This window comes from Nicotiana sylvestris, chromosome 6 (genome assembly GCF_000393655.2).
Source record: "Nicotiana sylvestris chromosome 6, ASM39365v2, whole genome shotgun sequence".
NCBI lineage: Eukaryota > Viridiplantae > Streptophyta > Magnoliopsida > Solanales > Solanaceae > Nicotiana > Nicotiana sylvestris.
Genome location: NC_091062.1, coordinates 950,544 through 966,874, shown reverse-complemented (window position 1 = coordinate 966,874; position 16,331 = coordinate 950,544).

Below are 16,331 nucleotides of genomic sequence, written 5' to 3'. Positions count from 1 at the left end.
AATAACATCCTAATCCTATTCCCTCAAGCCAAAGTTAGAACAAACACTTACCTCAAATGCTTCAAACTCAGCTCACGCTTCTAGTATAGCTTTACCTCTTGATTCCACCACCAATCCACTCGAATCTAGTCATAAGTTACTTAATCACATTAATAGTTTCTAAATGAATCAATCCCAATGCATGAAAATAGTTTTTACAAGTTTTTTCTCAAAAGGTCGAAAATGCCCCCGGGCCCACATGGTCGAAACTCGAGGTTCGAACCAAAACCCGGTTACCCATTCTCCCACGAATCCAAATATATGTTTTGTTTTGAAATCGGACCCCAAATTGAGGTCCAACTTCTCAATTTGTAGAAAACCTAGGTTCTACCCAAAACACCCAATTTCCCCCATGAAAATCTTTGATCTGAAGTTGAAATCATGTTAAAAGATGTTAAGAAATAAAGAAATTAAGTTAGAAATCACTTACCAATCGTTTTGAAAAAGAAAAGTTGTTGGGAAAATCGCCTCTTAGGTTTTGGGTTTTTGAAAAGTGGAAAAATGACTGAAAATCGCGAATTTATATATTTTGCTGGGGGCTGGCACAGACCGCGCAGAAATGTACCGCGACCGCGCCGAGGGAGGGAAGAAGTGGGCTTTCTCTGAACCCACCCAGCGCGGACCGCACTGATTTGGTGCGCGGCCGCGCTGGTCGATCTGGCTACCCCCTCTGAACCCCACCACGCGGACCGCACAGAAAAGCACCGCGACCGCGTGGCTGCCAGCGCGGAAATGGCCGCGGCCGCGCTGGGCCTGCAACACCTGAACCTGCATTTTTTAAGTTTAAGACCTCCCGGGCCCCCCTCAAAACTCACTCGAGCCCTCGGGGCTCCAAACCAAACATACATATGATCTTAAAAATATCTTACGGTCTCATTCGTGCGATCAAATCGCCAAAATAACATCATATACATAGAATCAAGCCTCAAAACACATGATTTTCTTTCAACTTTCATAAAACTCAAATTCCCCATCTTAAGTCCGAAACACGTCATATGACGTCCGTTTTTAGCCAAACTTTACAGATAGTGCTTAAAACATATTTAAGACTCGTACCGGGCGTCGGAACCAAAATACGAGCCCGATACCATAATTTTCTGATCAATTTTCTTCTTTATTTTCCTTAATGAATTTCAGAAAATAATTTCACACGAAAATTCATTTCTCGGGCTTGGGACCTCGGAATTTGATTCCGGGCACACGCCCAAGTCCCATATTTTTCTACGGACCCTCCGGGACTGTCGAATCACATGTCCGGGTCCGTTTACCCAAAATATTGACCGAAGTCAATATTATGCATATTAATATCAAAATTCATCAAAATTTTCACAAAATTCCAACATTTCAACATAAAATCTTTCCGGCTATGCGCCCGGACTGCGCACGCAAATCAAGGCAACTAAAAGCGAGGTTTTCAAGGCCTCGAAAGCACGGAATAAGGAAGAGTTACGGTGATGACCCCTTTGGGTTGTCACATTCTCCACCTCTAAAACAATTGTTCGCCCTCGAACGGATAAAAGAAAGAAGTACTTGAGTCGGGAAATAAATGAGGATAACGGCTCCGCATATCGGACTCGGACTCCCAGGTCGATGCCTCAGGAGGCTGACCTCTCCACTGAACACGCACCGAAGGAAAACTCTTCGACCTCAACTGTCGAACATACCGGTCTAGAATAGCCACCGGCTCCTCCTTATATGACAGATCCTTGTCCAATTGGACAGTGCTGAAATCTAACATATGTGATGGATCACCGCGATACTTCCGGAGCATAGATACATGAAACACAGGAAGCACAGCTGACAAGCTAGGTGGCAAGGCAAGTATATAAGCCACCTCTCCCACACGATCAAGAATCTCAAATGGACCGATGAACCTAGGGCTGAGCTTGCCCTTCTTCCCAAATCTCATCACGCCCTTCGTAGGCGATACACGGAGCAATACCCGCTCACCAACCATGAAAGCAACATCTCTGACCTTGTGGTCTGCATAACTCTTCTGTCTGGACTGTGCTGTACGAAGTCTATCCTGAATAATCCTGACCTTGTCCAAGGCCTCCTGAACCAGATCCGTACCCAATAATTGAGCCTCTCCCGGCTCAAACTATCCAACTGGAGACCACATCGCCTACCATACAACGCCTCATACGGAGCCATTTAAATGCTGGACTGGTAGCTGTTGTTGTAGGCGAACTCTGCTAAAGGCAAAAATTGGTCCCACGAGCCTCCAAAATCAATGACACAGGCTCGGAGCATATCCTCTAATATCTGAATAGTCTAATGGGTTCGTGCCAGGAAAAGGTCTGGGGGCTGAGCTCCAGGGAATTGTTCAACCTGTCTCTTAGCCCAAGAATTTAGAGACTTTCGGATTGGGATTCAAACCAACTGCAGCAGATATAAAACGAGCTTGGAAAATAAAGAAGAAAGTTTAGGTTCTTCCCAAGCCAGTTCCGTGTCTCTCTAGATCTTTTGTTAGAGCAGGTGTCACAAGGTCGTCAGTCCCGAAAATTCGTGGACCGTTGATTGGGCCAGATGGAGATTTGGATGAGGGCTTAGAAAGAATGTTCGCAGATGTCAACACAATAGAAGCTGGAGAGGGTTCCAGTAAGGCAGACATACAGTTTGTGGGGCCTAGGGCCAATGTCAACAATTGGACAGCTACTCCTCTTCCTACTCGGAGGGAGTCCTGGTAGTTGGCTCTGATTTTCCTTTTTGTTTTCTGGATTATTCCAGGGTTGTAATCCAGATTCCTTTTTATTTCTATTACTGCTCAACAAAGTGTGAAACCTTGTTATCCCATAATTCAATGAAACGAAAAAGTTTCTTCTTTATTCCTTATTTTATATGTTATTTTTTAATTTTGTTTCCTTCGTTTCTTTTTCTGAACAATTCTTTTCATACTGGTTCTAACGACATGGCATGCACAATGGATCTTCAACCTAGTCTAAAAGATCAATCTGATTCTGAACTAACTATACAAGAGGTCGATTATGATAATGAATCGGAATACAATGAGGATGAAGCCTTCGAGGAGATAAATAGGGAGTTAAGCCAGTTTGAAGAAAAATCCAAGCCCAACTTAAATGACACAGAAGCCATCAATTTAGGGGATGCAGGCGATATCAGGGAAACTAAAATAAGCATCCACGTTGCACCAAATATCAGGGAGGAATTGATCAAAGCACTTATTGAATTCAAAGATGTTTTTGCATGGTCATATGATGACATGCCGGGGTTAAGCACGGATTTAGTAGTTCATAAATTACCTACCGACCTGGCATGCCCTCCCATCAAGCAGAAATTGAGGAAGTTCAAAACGGATATGAGTGTGAAGATTAAAGAAGAAGTAACCAAGCAGCTGCAAGCAAAGGTTATTCGTGTCACTCGATATCCTGATTGGTTGGCTAATATGGTGCTGGTGCCGAAGAAAGATGGGAAGATCAGGGTGTATGTCGATTACCGCAATCTGAACAGGGCGAGTCCAAAGGACAACTTTCCTTTACCCAACATCCATATCTTGATCGATAATTGTGCAGACGTGAGATTGGATCTTTTGTAGATTGCTATGCTGGGTATCATCAGATTCTGATGGATGAGGAAGATGCGGAAAAGACGACATTCATTACGCCATGGGGAACTTATTACTATTGGGTAATGCCATTTGGTTTGAAAAATGCTGGGGCAACATACATGAGAGCGATGACCACTGTGTTTCATGACATGATCCACAAAGAAATTGAGGTGTACGTGGACGATGTGATCATAAAATCCAAGCATCAGGAAAATCACGTAGCAGACTTAAGGAAGTTTTTTCAAAGACTTCGAAGGTATGATATTAAGCTCAACCCGGCCAAATGTGCATTTGGTGTTCCATCTGGGAAGCTTTTGGGATTCATCGTCAGTCGGCGAGGTATTGAGTTGGACCCATCAAAGATCAAATCTATCCAAGATTTGCCACCGCCGAAGAACAAGACAGAAGTAATGAGTCTGTTGGGAAGGTTGAACTACATCAGCAGATTTATTGCTCAACTCACAGCAACTTGTGAACCCATCTTTTGACTACTGAAGAAAGATGCTGCGATAGAATGGACAGCAGAATGTCAGGAGGCATTTGACCGGATCAAAGGATATTTATCAAATCCACCTGTGTTGGTTCCACCTGAGCCGGGGAGACCATTAATCCTTTATCTAACGGTCCTGGATCATTCGTTTGGTTGCGTGTTGGGTCAACACGACATCACAGGAAGAAAAGAGCAAGCCATCTATTATCTCAGCAAGAAGTTTACAGTCTATGAGAATAAGTACACTCAACTTGAGAAGACATGTTGTGCTCTAACTTGGGTAGCACAGAAGTTTAAGCATTATCTGTCGTCACATACTACTTACCTTATTTCACGTCTGGATCCATTAAAGTATATTTTCCAGAAGCCTATGCCCACAGGAAGATTGGCAAAATGGCAGATATTACTCACAGAGTTCGACATTGTCTATGTGACGAGGACGGCCATGAAAGCCCAAGCATTGGCCGATCACTTGGCTGAGAATCCTATTGATGAAGAATACGAGCCTTTGAGGACGTATTTTCCAGATGAAGAAGTGATGCATATAGAGGAGTTAGAACCGACTGAGGAACCAGGGTGGAAGCTTTTCTTCGATGGGGCTGCGAATGCGAAAGGAGTTGGAATAGGAGCGGTACTTATTTCTGAAACTGGACATCACTATCCTGTTACAGCTCAACTACGTTTCTATTATACCAACAACATGGCTGAGTATGAGGCATTCATTCTGGGCTTACGTTTAGCTGCGGACATGGATGTCCAGGACGTCTTGGTCTTGGGAGACTCGGACCTTCTGGTACATCAGATCCAGGGTGAATGGGAAACACGGGATTTAAAGCTTATACCATATCGGCAATGCTTGCACGACCTGAGCAAGCGATTTCGATCAGTGGAGTTCAGACACATCCCAAGAATTCACAATGAGGTTGCCAATGCTTTGGCCACTTTAGCATCAATGTTGCACCATCCAGACAAGATCCATGTTGACCCGTTGCATATTCAGGTTCGTGATCAACATGCTTATTGCAATATGATAGAAGAAGAAATGGATGGCGAACCATGGTTTTATGATGTCAAGGAATACCTCAGGATGGGGATATATCCGGAGCAGGCAACCAGAGATCAAAAGAGAGTCATTAGACGATTGGCAAATAGATTTTTCCTCAGTGGAGGAGTATTGTACAAAAGAACCCCAGATCTGGGATTATTGAGATGTATAGACGCGGGTCAAGCCACGGTAGTGATGACAGAGGTACATGCTGGAGTCTGTGGGCCCCACATGAGCGGATATGTATTGGCAAAGAAGATTCTGCGAGCGGGATATTATTGGCTCACCATGGAGCATGATTGTATCAGTTTCGTGCGAAAATGCCATCAGTGTCAGATACATGGAGATCTGATTCATTCTCTACCAACAGAATTGCACACAATGTCAGCACCATGGCCATTTGTGGCATGGGGCATGGATGTCATTGGGCCTATTGAGCCGGCAGCTTCAAACGGTCATAGGTTCATTCTGGTTGCCATCGATTATTTCACCAAATAGGTGGAGGCCAAGACTTTCAAGTCAGTGACCAAAAAGGCGGTGGTGGATTTTGTCCATTCCCATATCATTTGTAGATTTGGGATCCCGAAAGTGATCATCACGTACAACGGTGCTAATCTTAACAGCAGTTTGATGAAAGGAGTATGTCAACAGTTCAAGATTACACATCGTAATTCCACCCCGTATCATCCCAAGGTGAATGGTGCAGTTGAGGCAGCCAACAAGAACATAAAAAAGATTTTGAGGAAGATGGTAGAAGGGTCCAGACAGTGGCATGAAAATCTACCGTTCGCATTGTTGGGTTATCGCACTACTGTTCGTACATCAGTAGGTGCCACTCCTTATTCGTTGGTATACAGAACTGAAGTAGTGATACCAGCAGAAGTTGAAATTCCATCCCTTCAGATTGTCGCTGAGGCCGGAATTGATAATGATGAATGGGTCAAAGCCCGACTGGAGCAGTTGAGCTTAATTGATGAAAAACGATTGGCAGCAGTATGCCATGACCAGTTATATCAGAAGAGAATGGCAAGAGCACACAATAAGAAGGTGCGCCCTAGGAAATTTGAAGTAGGGCAGCAAGTATTGAAACGGATCCTCCCACATCAGATTGAGGCAAAAGGCAAGTTCGCCCCGAATTGGCAAGGGCCGTATATTGTGACCAGAGTATTATCCAATGGCGCTTTACGTCTGACAGATGTCGAAGGAAGATGCATCGACATGGCTATCAATTCTGATGCAGTCAAGAGATATTATGTGTAATTTCTTTTGTTGTTTATTTGTTTGTTTGTACTTGGTGCTTACCGGATAATGAAATGACAGAGGCAATTCTCTCTTCTATCCAAACACTTTTAACCTTTGCTTTACCCCTTTGAGCCTTACTTATTCTTTTATACCCCTCTCTTGGAATCATTAATGTAAAAGAAAAAATGAAAAAGAGAAAAGAAAAAAAAAGGGAAGGTCACAAGAAAAACAAAGGAATCAAGTGAACTACGTTCAACCTGATTCCTCAAAAAGGATACGTAGGCGCCTCACGACTCGGTCATAATATAACAAAAATCAAAAATTCCCCAAGCAAGAAAACTGGGGCATGAGTTATGTTTTTAAATTTTGAAAAAAAAGAGGGGGGGGGAGGGGTTTGATTCCAAGAGTTGTAATGTTTTACCCACCAAAGTTATTTTGAATTTTTATATCCTTTTCTTTTAAGCCCCACATAAAACCCATATTGATGTCCAAAAAAGACCTCCCGATCAGTGTCCGAGAGGTGCCAAGACAGGCAAATGAAAGCCGAGAATAACACGCTGGTCCCCGACTGAATGAGGATTATAAGCTGAAAAAATTGATAGCCATAAGAATTCCCAGCAGAGATAATCTTACCGACGACATTCCAATCCCAAGCTGAGAGTAGCAAAATGAGAGAGTCTTATCGGTGAAAACCTTCACAGGCACCATAAGGTGACGTAAGCTGAGAGAAGCAAAATGAGAGAGTCTTGTTGGTGAAAACCTTCACTGGCACCATAAGACGACGGGAACTGAGACAAATGAGAGTGTCTTGTTAGTGAAAACCCCGCGAAGGGCACTATGAGGCGACAAGATAGATTGGCGGAAAGGATCCGCATTTTGCGAAGAGGTGGGCACCTATTTATCCCCAGCAGGTGAAGACATCGGAAAGATTGATCGACACAAATAGACTAGGTTGATTAATCCGGAATGCACGACATGATCGTTGAAATCGGTCATACCACCCAGATAAGTTCATTTCTTTTCTTTTCCCCAGCATTTGTTCAGAAAGATTTTCTCTTTTTCTATCTTTTCATTTTCTTTGTTTAAAAGACCTTTTCCAGAAATTTATTTTTGAGAAAGGTCTTTCAGAGCTTACTACCAGTTGCCAAAATGGTACAACGCAAAATGTGAAGAGGACAGGCCAGAGACAAGGCAATAAGACCAAAAGACGTTGGTTGCAAGGCCGAATAATATTGGTCTAAAATGGCAAGGAAAGTACGGGGAAGAACCGAAAAAAGCATGTTGAGGAAATTGTGGGCCAAGTTCCAAGAGGATCCCCAGCAGAACCCCGACCGATTATCGACCAAGTTCCGAAATGGTCGGACAACACAGAATGGGAAAGGAAGAAAGGAAAATCCATCTTCAGCAAAATGACCCCCAGCAAGTTTTGAGACACAGAACGGGGAAGGGATAAATGGAAAAACCATCCCCAGCAGAATGTTATCCCCAGCAAATAACGTCATCCCCAACAAGTTTTAGGAACGCCAAACAGGAATAAGGGGAAGGGAACAATCATCCCCCATCAGGAGTGACATGACCACTCGCCATATTTTAAAAACTAACTAAATTTTCTTTGATTTGAACAGGAAAATAAAGTGTTGATGATGGCCGAAAGACACGCCATAAGAAAGATCGCCAGAACTGGGGCAGAAAATTTTCTTCCATAGTTGAAAATTTTCTCGGAGAATCAAGGAAACAAATTCAAGTTATTATCTAGCAAATAGGTTCCCACCTGTATAACAAGGGAATACTTTTCATGTCTTTACCAATTAGGCGCCCACCTATATAACAATGGAATACATTTCATGTTTTTAGACATTAGGCGCCCACCTGTATAACAAGGGAATACATTTCATGTCTTTACCAATTAGGCGCCCACCTGTATAACAAGAGAATACTTTTCATGTCTTTACCATTAGGCGTCCACCTGTATAACAAGGGAATACATTTCATGTCTTTAGCAATTAGGCGCCCACCTGTATAACAAGGGAATACATTTCATGTCTTTAGCAATTAGGCGCCCACCTATATAACAAGGGAATACATTTCATGTCTTTACCAATTAGGCGCCCACCTGTATAACAAGGGAATACTTTTCATGTCTTTACCATTAGGCTCCCACCTGTATAACAAGGGAATACATTTCATGTCTTTACCAATTAGGCGCCCACCTGTATAACAAGGAAATACATTTCATGTCTTTACCATTAGGCGCCCACCTGTATAACAAGGGAATACATTTCATGTCTTTACCAATTAGGCGCCCACCTGCATAACAAGGGAATACATTTCATGTCTTTACCAATTAGGCGCCCACCTGTATAACAAGGGAATACTTTTCATGTCTTTACCATTAGGCGCCCACCTGTATAACAAGGGAATACATTTCATGTCTTTACCAATTAGGCGCCCACCTGTATAACAAGGGAATACTTTTCATGTCTTTACCTAATGGCACCCACCTGTATAACAAGGGAATACATTTCATGTCTTTACCAATTAGGCGCCCACCTGTACAACAAGGGAATACTTTTCACGTCATTACCATTAGGCGCCCACCTGTATAACAAGGGAATACATTTCATGTCTTTAGTAATTAGGCGCCCACCTATATAACAATGGAATACTTTTCATGTCTTTACTATTAGGCGCCCACCTGTATAACAAGGGAATACTTTTCATGTCTTTACCTAATGGCGCCCACCTGTATAACAAGGGAATACATTTCATGTCTTTACCAATTAGGCGCCCACCTGTATAACAAGGGAATACTTTTCATGTCTTTACCATTAGGAGCCCACCTGTATACCAAGGGAATACATTTCATGTCTTTAGCAATTAGGCGCCCACCTATATAACAAGGGAATACATTTCATGTCTTTACCAATTAGGCGCCCACCTGTATAACAAGGGAATACTTTCATGTCTTTACCATTAGGCGCCCACATGAATAACAAGGGAATACATTTCATGTCTTTACCAATTAGGCGCCCACCTGTATAACAAGGGAATACATTTCATGTCTTTACCATTAGGCGCCCACCTGTATAACAAGGGAATACATTTCATGTCTTTACCAATTAGGCGCCCACCTGTATAACAAGGGAATACATTTCATGTCTTTACCAATTAGGCGCCCACCTGTATAACAAGGGAATACTTTTCATGTCTTTACCATTAGGCGCCCACCTGTATAACTAGGGAATACATTTCATGTTTTTACCAATTAGGCGCCTACCTGTATAACAAGGGAATACTTTTCATGTCTTTACCATTAGGCGCCCACCTGTATAACAAGGGAATACATTTCATGTCTTTACCAATTAGGCGCCCACCTGTATAACAAGGGAATACTTTTCATGTATTTACCATTAGGCGCCCACCTGTATAACAAGGGAATACTTTTCATGTCTTTACCATTAGGCGCCCACCTGTATAACAAGGGAATACATTTCATGTCTTTAGCAATTAGGCGCCCACCTGTATAATATGGGAATACATTTCATGTCTTTACCAATTAGGCACCCACTTGTATAACGAGGGAATACTTTTCAGTCTTAGCATTAGGCGCCCACCTATATAACGAGGGAATATTTTTCAGTCTTTACATTTCAGGTCTTGGAATCCGTAACCCACCGAAAGGCAGAAGGTTACAACAAAAGATCCACAACATAATGCAGGAAGCCGCATCCTCAAGCGGACAGAACAAAATGATGCAAGCTGGTGTTCAGGAAAGCAAGAGGCCGGTGTCATCCCCGTCAGTTCTCGGAAAAAAGAAGCACCGGAATAGACGCAAGCCGTCAAGAAAGCAGGGCATCAAGAACAAATGGAAGATAGATGGGATCTTTTAATTCGTAGTCTATCCTAGCTTCTTGATTTTTCTTTTAAGCACGGTGTAATAAAGAGATCGGTAAGTAGTAATAACAGCATGCAGCAGCAGTAACAGCAAATTGCAGTGCCCTGGTAGTCCCAGTTGCCAAAAATTCCCGAAATACATTAACCTAATTCCCCTTTAGCTAGGGATATGTAGGAAGCCTTCGAAGCAAAGGTTCGGTTAAATCTTTCAAAAATGCTTCACACGGAATACCCAAACGGGCAAAAATCGCTCGTATCCGCTCACTTTATCTTTGCACGAAAACTCTTCGTGTTTTCGGACAAAGAGGGGCAGCTGTGAGCACGTCTTTTTTACCCTGTATGAGGATTACTCCCAAAAAATTCAAAATAAAACAATTTTTCTTTGTGTGCAATTTTTGAATTTTCGTGACATTTTTTTGATAATTATTTGTATTTTTGCCTGTGCTTGTTAATGTGTTAAACTAATAAAAAATATAAAAATATGTCACATTTACATTTAATATGTAATTCTACAATTAGGAGTAATTAAGTTTGTGAGCACGTGATTTTTGCCCTATATATGAATAATTCCCAAAAATTCCAACAAAATAATTTTTCTTTATTTTTACAATTCTTCTGAATTTTGGCGTCATTTTGTTTTAATTATTGGCATCTTATTTGTGCATGTTAATTCATATAAAACACAAAGAGTATGCATTTGCATTTAGGTTTTAATTTTTATATTTAGTATCAATTAAGGGATAATTTGTTTAGAACAAAGCATGAAAATCACAAAAATAGTTCACTTTTGCATTTTAATGATTTTTATTGTGAATCTGTCATAAAATAGTTTTTGAACAATTTTAGGGATTAATTAGTCTTTGTTTTGAAACAATCAGGATTTCAGGTTAGTTTACATCTTTATAAGAATTATAAAAAATTATAAAAATTGCAAAAGTAAGAAAAGAAAATAAAAAGAAAATAAGAGTAGAAAAGTGGTCTTATTAAAGACCCAAAATTTGGGCCAATGCGTTGAAATTTCTCAGGCCCAAACGCCTCAAAATTGTCCAACCCAAATCCATGCCCGGTCTGCCCCCCCCCCTTCTAAACGAAACGGTGTCGTTTCGAGGTCCCTGAATCAGGACCGCTGGATCTCATCAATCCAACGGTCCAGATCTAACTAGGTTACCTGTATTTAAGTGTCCGAAACTTCCCCCTACCCCTATTTGCCTCGTCTTCCTTACCCCACCCTTCTCCCCAAACCCTAATCCGCGCCGCCCTAAATCCCTCGCTGGCGGTGAAAACAAACTACGCCGTTCACTCCGAGATTAACACCACAGATCCCCCTCACCCTCCTCTTTCCATTGCACCCACTGGTCCACCTCGAACAAGGCCGGAACTCTTCGAATCTTAGTTTGAAGTTTTCCGGCCAAGTGACAAGTTCATCCAAATCAGTCCAAAATCACACCCCACAACCCCCGACCCTTCCTCAACACTAATCCATGGTTATTTTCCTTCAAATCACTGTGAAACGGCCCGAATCTTAGATCTAAGAATTTCTGGCCAAACCCTAAAACCAAATCCTTTTGATTTCGAACCGTAGTATCCTTAACCATGTGTTCTCTTGTAAGAACACATGGTTAGGGATGTTACGCGTCAAAAATCTGAAAGGATTCAGACGTTTCTGACTGGCCGGAGTCCTTTGTGCCTCTGTGAGTTTTACTGCTTCCTTTTGCTTGCACGTTTGAAGTGTTATTTATAGTTGTTGTTTCATTAATTGTTCTGTTAATTTTATGATTTAATTGTATTAGTTTAAGTTCTGTTAATTACTGTTGATTCTGAGTTTGATATTTGGTTGAATGATTGTAAGTTCATGGTTTAAGAATTAGTTTAAGTTCACTTAATATTGATCATGGTAGCTTAAGCTCAGTTTAATTTCATTTAGCTTGATTGAGTTGGTATAATTGAACAAATTGGTTTTGGTCGGTCTGATTAGTTAGTTTCTGAATGCTAATTAATTAATTTCAGTTAGTTTTAGATTTAAATTAGGGTATTGGTTATAACTGTTAAGGATGAGGGTAGGTTCAGTAACTTTGAGGGGTTTTTAGGGGTAATCTGGGTATGGAAAAGGGTAGTTCTGATGAGAATAGTAATATCAAGATATATGGAAGGGCAGTATAGGTATTGTATGGGTAGAGGAATACCCTAGGGCCTTATAGAATGGGGTACAAGTGTAGATTTTAATAATTGTAAGGCATTTACTTGTTTAGCAAGTTAAGAATAGAGGGACCAAACTGAAAATAGGGAGGGATTGATTGGAAAATAGGAATCTGATCTATTCTCTTTGGGGTTGCCTATAAAAGGGCATGAAATGCCTTGGGAAAGGGGGTTCTGCTCTCTTCTTTTACCTTCAGCCCTGAGTTTCAATTTGAGCTTTCATTCCTGCTTTTCATTTCAGTTCGCATTTTAATTCTAAGTTTATTCAGAAAACAAAAACATCAAAAATGGAGAAATCCGAAACAACTTCACAGTTTCATCACTAGTCTTGGATTTCAATTTTGGGTTTTGGGTTTAGCCCTATTACAGAGGTGCTTAGGTGCAGCTGTGAGGGTCAGGGGTATATTTGAAGTATGTTAAACTGATCTGTGGAGTCTGCTTATATTTCTGGTTTTCAAAGCAATCTGCCTGTATTTCTGTGGTGTAACATTGCTGAGTTTGTTGCTGTTGCTGTTGAAAGTAGCTGATTCCTCTCCTTTTCTCTATTTTCATTTCAATCTCCAGGTACTTGTTCTGTAACTCTCAAGTTTATGGAATTGAAGTAAACATGCTGTCTGAAGTTGATCTCTGAATTTTTCATGTTTTTTGTTTAACTTAGTATATATAAAACAGTTAGCTCACTCATGTCCTTTAGGTACTAGATTAATCCTGGTTTGGTTTGTATAATTGGGACTGATGAACTGTCAAGCATGAGTTTGATCATTTTAATTAGTAAGTGGGCACTTTGGTATTTAAATTCATGTATGTAATCAGGGCTGTGGACTGTTTACACTGTGCATTTCATGTTTATGCAATTGTAGTTTTCAGTTTGTTTAAGTTCCACAGTCTGCTAAAGTAAAATCTGCAAAGTTGTAATTGATTTTGAGTTCAATACACATGACTGCTTTTAATTTTGGGCTAATATGAATTGTACAATCAACAGCTTCATACTGGGCCAGTTTTGGGCCTGACGTACTAGCAGGTAGCCCAGATTTTGGTTAGATGATAAATCGAATTAGGGCCTAGGTGCATTAAGGCTTGAGAAATTAGTTAAATCAAAAGGTGCCCAAGGATTCGATCCCTGGGCTGTACGACTGCAAGTTAAAATTTTGGGCCTACTTTATACCTAACGCCTAGCGCTCTAAGGGCATGTGCCTGCAGCATGTGCAATGGCAGGAGTTGGGCTTATGGGCTCAGAGCCCATTTGCCCGGCATTTCTACCCGGATGTTCAAATTCAAATTCAACAAAGTACTGGCTTTAATCAATTAGAATCCTTAAGTGCTTAGTAGCATAATTATCTCACCGTCTAAAGTTGGAAAGGTTGTGTTAGTGAATTTCACCACCCTCCTCAAAATAACAATGCGTTAGAATCTTTAAGCGCGATTTTAATTAATATACCTTCTTAAAACTTGGGTGTGCATTGATGCGACCCAAATTCAAATCTCGACAAAGTCAAAATGTGTTGACAATCACGGGTGCATTGATTGTGACGTGGTTCGAAACGTGTTTTCATGACGTCGTAATTCTTAAAAATAAATAATGATAGAAAAGAGGTTCACAAATTGAGACGAGCCTCACCGCACAAATAAATAAATGTGGGGCCCTCAATAAATAATTACCGAAATGATTAGAATTTGGAATGGCCATTTAGCAAACTTCATGGTTTCTCCCCAAAATAATACTCTGTTAGCTTCTTTAGGCACGATTTAATTAAATTACTTTCTTAAATTCGGATGCGCATTGATGCGACCCAAATCCAAATCTCGATGAAGTCGAAATGTGTCAACAACCACGGGCGCATTGATTGCGACGGGGTTCAAAACGCGTTTTCACGACATCGTAATTCTTATAAAATAAATAATGATAAAAGCGGTTTACGAATAGAAGGCCCATAAGCTAGCATGTATTAAAATCAGATAAAATCAAATACAACAGTTAAGCGACCGTGCTAGAACCACGGAACCCGGGAATGCCTAACACCTTCTCCCGGGTTAACAGAATTCCTTACTCGGATTTCTGGTTCGCGGACTGTTAACAGAGTCATAAATTTCCTCGGTTCGGGATTCAACCGGTGACTTGGGACACCATTAATCTCTCAAGTGGCGGCTCTGAATAATTAATAATTAAATCCCGTTCCGATTGTCCTTTAAATGGAAAAACTCCTTTACGCCCTTGCGGGTGTAAGTGAAAAGGAGGTGTGACAGCTCTGGCGACTCTGCTGGGGATCGAACCCAGAATCTCTGGTTCAGGGTTCAGAATTCGAGCTTAGATAAATTGTTGTATTTGATTGTATCTGATTTTCCTACATGTTTCGTGCTGAATGTGTTAAATGTTACCGCTTTGATATTATCTGAACTGTATATAAACTGTGCCGACACCCTTCTCTCTTCACCTCCGGGGATGTGCTTACTGGTTGAGACTCCCTATTCTGTTAGTGTCATACCCTGAAATAAGAAAGAGGCCGGACAAGTTACGAAGCCGGATGGCCTTTTGGTTCCCGGTAAGTTGCCCCCTCCTCAACTCGAGTTGTCCGCTCGGGTACACAGTCTAGAACACTGACCCAGGTTTTGAACATAGAATAACATGACTTTATGCCGGATCCCTAGTAGGAACACTTATTTGCATCACATTGCATTTGACTTAGGGGACTCAACACAGGGGTTGGGTCCGTCTAGGACTAGCAACCTGAAATGAAAAGACCATTATGATGCATTCTCTTGTGTTGTGCATTTATTTGTTTCGAACTTGCATGTTGACCGGTTTTTGAATCTCGAAAGTGTTGAAAATCGAAGAAAAAAAAGAGAAAAGAAAAAGAGAGAAGAATTATCAGTTGGGGAGTTAATTGATTATTTTAGAAATAAAAATCAATGACCAATTACTGGCAAAACTCTGCCGAAATTCTAAAATAAGCCTTGCCCGAGGGGCCCATTTATGATATTTTTGCTGATTTCAATCTTCTTTTAAAATAAGCCTCTATTGAAACTGCTAAGTAAATGAATTCAAAGTATTTCAATTGAAACTGAAGCTTTATGAAGAAACTCGTTTTAAAACTGTTGAGTTTGACTAGATATTCTGTCGTTTACTCTTCTATATGATCTTTAATTGCCTGTCACTGCTTTCAGACCTTATTTACTTTAGTTACTTACTGGGTTGGCGCACTCACGTTACTCCCTGCACCTTGTGTGCAGATCCAGGTGCCTGAGCGACAGAGTGAGGGTCCTCGGCATTGTCAGAGTTTGCCAAAGACTGCAAGGTAGCTGCATGGCGTCCGCAACCCTGATTTCTTCCTCTTATCCTTGGTTTTCCCGTATTTTAGACTTGTTATGTATTAGACAGTCCGATTTGTATATTTAGAGGCTCTAGACTCATGACACCAGATATTTGGGCTGTGTTGGTTTAATGTTTTACCGATTTCCGTACATTTTAGCTGTTTTATACATTTCTTATAGGAATTTGAGATTTAAATCAGTGTTAGAAAATGGTTTTATAAAAGAAACTTATTGTGGTTGATTGATTGGGTTGGCTTGCCTAGTATTGTGATAGGCGTCATCACGATCGGTCATTTGGGGTCATCAGTTTTATCTCCACAAGTACAACACATAGGCAGCACGTCTCAAACGTAAACAAGATCAGTTTTTGGTTTAGAGAAAAGGCCTAAACTAGATGCCTAAGTGGATGTCAATGCACAGAAACATGCAACCTTATTTTTATGAACTTGACAGTAAGTCCCTAATCAATTTTGCCTACTGATTTTAATCTGCTAAATCTGAACAACTTCAAGTAGCAGATATACAGTTTCAGAGTTTCAGGATTTGAA